The sequence below is a fragment of the Hypanus sabinus genome, chromosome 14 (genome assembly GCF_030144855.1).
Source record: "Hypanus sabinus isolate sHypSab1 chromosome 14, sHypSab1.hap1, whole genome shotgun sequence".
NCBI classification, from domain to species: domain Eukaryota; kingdom Metazoa; phylum Chordata; class Chondrichthyes; order Myliobatiformes; family Dasyatidae; genus Hypanus; species Hypanus sabinus.
In genome coordinates this window covers 28886248-28893848 of record NC_082719.1, presented here as the reverse complement: position 1 = coordinate 28893848, position 7601 = coordinate 28886248, and positions in this window count along the sequence as shown.

The window sequence follows — 7601 nt, the reverse complement described above, 5'->3', positions numbered from 1 at the left end:
AGAGACACCATTCGTGACACCGAAAGGGACACACAGGAAGAGAAAGATGGGGAGCTGATGGTAAGCGGATTTCAGATCTATTGTCAAGTACACCTTGTACTGAGCTATCTGATTGACCATATCCGCGATGTGGGGTAGGGGGTACACGTCAAGCTGCGTGTACCTATTGACCGTCTGGCTATAGTCCACGACCAACCTATTTTTCTGCCCGGTCTGAACAACAATCACCTGGGCCCTCCAAGGACTTGTGCTTGGCTCAATGATCCCCTCCCTGAGCAGCCGCTGTACCTCTGACTGAATGAAGGCCCTGTCCCCTGCGCTGTACCTCCTGCTTTTAGTTGCCACAGGTTTACAGTCGGGGGTCAGGTTGGCAAACAGCGGTGGGGGAGGGATTTTGAGGGTGGAGAGGCTGCAAGTGGTGTCAGTAGCGCGGCCGTTGGCATGGTGCTGGGTGGGATGTGCGGGTCGGTGTGTGTGTGTGGTCAGTAGTGGGGTATAAGACGAAGTCCCACAAAACTGAGGATTTCTGACAGTGATTGGTGGGAGGGGCCCATCATACTCCATTGTCACACTTTTCAGGTGGCTCTGGAAGTCCAGCCCCAATAGCACAGGGGCACACAGTTGAGGCATGACCAGCAACGCAAAGTCCCAATATTCTGTGCCCTGCACCACCAATGTCGCTACACAACCCACCCGGATGTCTGTGGAATGCGATCCAGAAGCCATGATGACCCTCTGGCTTTCCGGCCGTGTCACGAGTCCGCAGCGTTGCACCATGTCTGGGTGAATAAAACTCTCAGTGCTGCCCGTGTCAAACAGGCAGCTAGTCCTGTGCCCCTCCACCAGGATGTCCATCATTGACCTTGCAAGCTGGTGTGGAGCACTTTGGTCGAGGGTCACGTAGGCCAGAGTTGAATCGCCGTATTGGTGCCCGGTAAGCACCCGTGGGTCAGAGGCGGTGACCAAGACGGCAACCCCCATGCCTTGCACAGGGCGCTGCTCAACCCCGCTTGTGGTTTGGACTTACAGGCCTTGGCAAAGTGGCCCTTCTTTCTGCAGATGGAGCAGGCAGCTTCTCAGGCCAGGCAGCATTTTCAGGGGTGCTTTTCGAGTCCGCAGAAGTAACACTGCGTAGACTTGCAACTGGCAGCAGCCCTGGTCGACTCGCCGGCGGTTTGTGGGGACTTCACAGACTCGCGATTGGCAGCAGCTGAGGTTGATTCACCGGTGGGTTGCGGGGTCTGCAGCGTTCATGGGGCCAGCAGGAGATCGCGCGCCTGGACAGCATCAGCGTTGTGCAGAGAGGCCTCCAGCATGTCAGCCAGCTTGATCGCCAAATGTAAGGTAAGATCAGCAAGTTCCAGCATGTACACTGACCTGATCCCCGTAACGAAGGCGTCTCGTACCAGGAGCTCCGCATGCTGTTCCACCGTCAGTCCCCTGCAATCGCAGGCCCGCACGAGTGTCTGTAGGGCCCGGACAAACTCAGCGCTTGACTCTCCGGCCCACTGCCGCCGTGTCGCTAAGCGATGTCTTGTGTAGACCATGTTCAGCGGCTGCACCCTGGTAGTCCGTTTGGTCTCTGATCATGGAGTAGACCTTTGCACTGACTCTGGAGAGGAGAACCCTGCGCATCGTGGCAGGATCGGTCACATGAATCTCCTCCAGGTACGATTCGAAGTATGCTAGCCAGAGTTTGAAAGTGTCGCTGGCTTCCTGGGATTGTCCTCCGGCATTTTGTGTGTGTTGCTTGGATTTCCAGCGTCTGCGGATTTTCTCTTGTTTTCCGTCTTATCCCCGTTCTAAATAGACATGCCTCTATTTGGAGGCTGCACCCTCTGGTCATAGACTCATTCACTATTGGAAACATCCTCTCCACATCCACTCTGTTGAGGCCTTTTGCTGGATTGCTCTGCAGAAATGGAATCAGGTCTGTGGCCATGGCTCATTGTTGCCCAGCCTCAAATAACCTTGAAGTAAGACTTCGTCTGGAAAAGTGACAGAAGGCTTTCTCTGTATTGTACAACATCTTGGGTCTCATGCCCAGAACTTGCACGAGAGTTCCACAGGGCCTAAAACAATATTGGCACATGTCACACTGCTCAGGGACGTTTCAAGCAAATTTGAGTTGACAGCCAAAAACATTTTCTCAGGCAGAAATGGCTAATACGAGGGGCATAATTTTAAGGTGATTGGAGTAAAACATACAGAGTATGTTAGAGGTAATTTTTTTTTTACAGAGTGTGGTGGGTATGTGGAATGCACTGCCAGGGCTGATGGTAGAGGCAAATACAATAGGGACATTAAAAAAAAACTCTTAGATAGGCACATGCATGATAGAAAAATGGAGGTCTATGTCAGAGGGAACGGTTAGATTGATCTTAGAGTAGGCTAAAAAGTTGGCACAACATCATGGGCCAAAGGGCATGTACTGTGTTGTAATGTTCTCTGTTCTATGTAATAAATTATAATCCCTAGCTCAGTCCCTTTAATCCAAAGTGCTCTCTGTGGGGATTACAAAAATATGCAGGATGACAGACAAGGAAATAGATAACATGCGACCAAGCACAGATACAATATCCAGGGGAATGGTTGAAAATGTTCGTTTTGAGAGGTTTTCAAAGGTGGCCATTGGGCTACAGAAATAATGGTGTTTAAGAGAGATTAAAAAATTAGAGAACTAAATTATCCATTGCACAGCTGAGTAAAAGAGATCAGATTCAGGGGACTAAAGTCGACTAAACAGGATACAAGATTTAATACTGGCAGGAATATGACATACACAGACCGTAGTTGATAGCTACAAGAATAATTATTTGACATTAGTTCATTGATTTCACTTGCAATTCCCACTATAAAGAAATTTCCAATCATTTGGCTCTTCTCTAACTTCTCTAAGTTGCATCTTTTGCTCTGTTCTAATCAGCAAATGAACATAGCACATTGCACAATCAACTGCAGTGGATTAAACAGTAGTACATATCAAGTTCACTCGGGCTAGTTTGCATTTCAAGTTGGTGAAATGTTATTTTCATAAAATCACTACATTTAGCTAAATCTTTTTCCAGTGGGCAATTAAGCAACTTCAGCATGCAAGAATTACAAAGGAGAAAGCCAAGTTAAGCATTATAATTAATTAATTATATGAAATTATTTTGTCCTTTTCCAATAAAACTGATTCTCACAGTAAAGGATTTACTTTACTCCCTTCAGGATCTGTGAGTTAATTCACAAAAATTGTTTTTCAAGCATTGAGGCTTGCCCATCACAAGCACATATCAGAAATGTTGGCATGCACTGCATAGACATAGAATATATCTCAGCTTTTAAATTAATGATCAGAAAATCAGCCTAAATTTCTGATAGATGCTCCCCGTTGATAAGACATGTGCAAGGATTGCAAAGATCCATTTTAGTCCTCCTTGCTGAAGTTTTAAAACCATTTATTTTCTCATATATTACATCCATGCTTTCCAGCTGTTAGGCAATATAACCATAAGACATAGCAGCAGAATTAGACTATTTAGCCCATTGAGTCTGTTCCAGTATTCTATCATGGCTGAACGATTATCCTTGCCAATTTCACTCTCCTTCCCGCCTTTTCCCTGTAACCTTTGACCCTCTAATTAATCAAGAACGTATCAACCTCCACTTAAATATACTCAATGACTTGGCCTCCACAGCCATCTGTGGCAATGAATTCCACAGATTCATCATCCTGTAGCTAAAGAAATTCATAAGAACATAAGAAATAGGAGCAGGAGTAGGCCATTTGGCCCATCGATCCTGCCCCGCCATTCAATGACTGATCTGTCTGTAAACTCAGCTCCATCTACCTGCCTTTTCCCCATAGCCCTTAATTCCCTTCCTATGTGAAAACCTATCTAACTGTACCTTAAATATATTTAGAGAAGAAGTCTCAACTGCTTCCCTGGGCTGAGAATTCCACAGATTCACCACTCTCTGGGAAAAACAGTTTCTCCTCATCTCCATCCTAAATCTTCTCCCCTGAATCTTGAAGCAAGGTCCTCTAGTTCTAGTCTCATCTACCAATGGAAACAACTTTTCTACTCCTATCTTATCTATCCATTTCAAAATTTTGTATGTTTCTGTAAGATCCCCTCTCGTTCTTCTGAACTCCAGAGGGTACAGGCCCAGGTGACTCAATCTCTCCTCATCGGTTAATCCCTTCATCCCTGGAATCAACCTGGTGAACCTCCTCTGCACTGCCTCCAAAGCCAGTATATCCTTCCTCAAGTATGGAGACCAGAACTGCACACAGTACTCCAGGTGCGGCCTCACCAGTACCCTGTATAGTTGCAGCATGACCTCCCTGCTCTTGAATTCAATTCCTCCTCATCTCTGTTCTAAATGGATGACCCTCTATCCTGAGTCTGTATCCTCTGGTTCTAGACTCACCCACTATAGGAAACATCCTCTCCACTTGCACTCTATTCAGATGCCCAGCATCCAAAATACTTTTTTTGTCAAAGTGCTTGAAGATAAATGTATATCTTTACAAGGAGCTCCAAAGAAACAGCTCTTCATAGAGTTTTTATCCAATGACTATTTTGTATTCCATTGCATCTTCATTCAAATGATTATCCCTCATTCTTCGATGCTCCATGAGTACAGGCCCAAAGCCACCAAACACTCCTCATACCTTAACCTTTCATTCCCAGAATCAATCTCAGGAACCTCCTCTGGACCCTCTCCAATACCAGCACATCTTTTCTTAGAGAAGGGGCCCAAAATGGCTCACAATACTCCAAGTTCAATCAGCCCAGTGCCTTATAAAGCCTCAGCATCACGCCCTTGCTCTTATATTCTAGTCCACTTGAAGTAAAAGTCCATTTGCCTTCCATAACATTGACTCAACCAGCAAGTAAACTTTTAAGGAATCCCTTTGCACCTTTGGTTTTTGAATTTTCCCCATTTAGTAATAGTCTATACCTTTATTCCTTCTACCAAAGTGCATGACCAATAACTTCATTGCACTATATTCTGTCTGCCTATTCTCCCAATCTGTCTAAGTCTTTCTGCTTTCTTAACACAACTTGCCCCTCTACTTAGCTTTTCACAAATTTGGCCACAAAGCCATTAATTACATCATACAAATCGTTGACATATAACGTAAAATGAAGTGGTCCCAAATCCAACCACTGCAGAACAAAGCTAATCACTGGCAGCCAACCAGAAAAGGATCCCTTTATGCCCACTCTTTGCCCTCAGTCAATCAGCCAATCCTCTACCCATGCTAGAATCTTTCCTGCAATACCATGGACTCTTGTCTTGTTAAGTAGCCTTATGTACAGCACCTTGTCAAAGGCCATCTGAAAATACAAGTAAACAACATTCAATGACTCTCCTTTATCTATCCTAACCGTTATTTCCTCAAATAGTTCAATCAGATTTGTAAGGCAAGATTTCACCTTAAGGAAACTATCCAACACACACAAAATGCTGGTGGAACACAGCAGGCCAGCATTTTGTGTTTGTTGTCTGAATTTCCAGTATCTGCAGATTTCCTCGTGTTTGCTTAAGGAAACCATGGTGACTTTTGTCATGTGCCTCCAAGTATTCTGAAACTTCGTCCTCAACATCTTCCCAACCACCGAAGACAGGAAAACTGTCCGAGAATTTCCTTTCTTCTACCTCCCTCCCTTCTTAATGAGTGGAGTAACATTTCTAATTTTCCAGTCCTCCGGAATCATTTCAGAATCTCATGATTCTTGAAAGATCATTATTAATGCCTCCACAGCCACCCCTTTCAGAACCCTGGGGTGTAGTCCATCTGATCCTGGTGACCTGTCTGCCTTCAGACCTTTCAACTTCCCAAGTACTTTCTCCTTAATAATATAACTACACGTACTTTTGCCTTCTGACGCTATTGAATTTCTGGCATATTGCTAGCATCATCCACAGTGAAGATTGATGCAAAGTACTCATAAGATTAATCCGCCGTTTCTTTATCCCTCATTAATTCTTCTCCAGCATCATTTCCCTGCTGTCCAATATCCATCCTCGCCTCCCTTATACTCTTTATATATCTGGAAGAACTTCCAGTTTCCTTTCTTATTCCTTTCTTACTGGTCGTCTTATTTTTTGGTTGCTTTCTGTTTGTTTTTAAAAGCTCCCCAGTCCTTTATCTTCCCATTAATTTTAGCTCTATTTTATGCCTTCTCTTTTCTTATTATGCTGTCTTTGATTTACCTGGTCAGCCACAGTTCCTCATCCTCCCTTTAAAGGTCTTCATCTTTGGGATGTATCTATCCTGCCCCTTCCGCAGAAACTCCAGCCATCACTGTTCTGCCATCATCCCCGCTAGTGTTCCCTTCCAATCAATTTTAGCCAATTCCTTTCTCAGGTCTTGGTAATTTCTTTTATTTCACAGCAATACTGACACATCAGACTATAACTTCTCCCTTTCAAACTACAGGTGAATTCTATCGTATTTTGATCACTGCCCCCAAGGGTTCTTTTACCCACTGGCCCTAATCAAATCTGGTTTCTTACCAACACCCAAACCAGAATTGCATTTCTCCTAGTGAGCTCAACCTCAAGCTGCTCTAAAAGGCCATCTTGTGGCATTCTACAAGTTCTCTCTCTTGGGATCCAACACCAACCTGATTTTCCAATCTACCCATATATTGAAATCCACAATAATTTTTATAACATTGCCCTTTTTTACATGCCTTTTCTATCTCCTCATAATTTATATCCCACATCCTGACTATTGCTCAGAGGCCTGTGTATTACTCAGACCAGGGTTTTTTTACCCTTGCAGTTTCTTAACTCTACCCACAAGGATTCTACATCTTCTGATCCCATGTCACCTCCTTCTCAGGATATGATATAATTTTTACCAACAGAGCCAACCTACCACCCTCTGTCTACCTGCCTGTCTTTTCAATACAAGGTTTCTTTGAACGTTAAGCTCTGAACCATTCCTTCTTTCAGCCACATCTCCATGATGTCCATAAAGTTATACCAGCCAATCTCTACACGATCATTTACCTTATTCAATATACTGCGTGCATTCAAATGTAACACTTTCAGTCCTGTATACATCACACTTTTTGATTTTGCCCTCATGTTATATTTCATTTCAACTTATCTCACTGACTGAAACTTTGCCCTGTCCTTCTTCACAGTCTCACTACACAGTACAGGCACTTGTATACCCATAGCCCCATCCTCAGCTCTATCACTCCAGTTCCCATCCCCATGCCAAATTAATTTAAAGCCTCCCTAGCAGCTCTAGCAAACCAGGCCACAAGGAGGTTGGTCCCCCTCTGGCTGAGGTGTAACCCATTCTTTTAGTACAAATTATACCTTCCCCAGACGGGATCACAATGATCTAGAAATCTAAAACTTTCTCCCCTACACGAGTTCCTCAGCCACTCACTCATTTGCTCTTTCATTTTATTCCTGTCCTGACTAGCACATGGTACAGGGAGTAGCTCAGAGATTACTACCTTTGAGTTCCTGCTCTTCAACCTCTTCCCAAACTCCTTATACTCACTGCACAGGACTCCCACACCTTTCTACCTACATTACTGTACTAATGTCTGAAATATTATGTGTTATCCTCTGGGTCC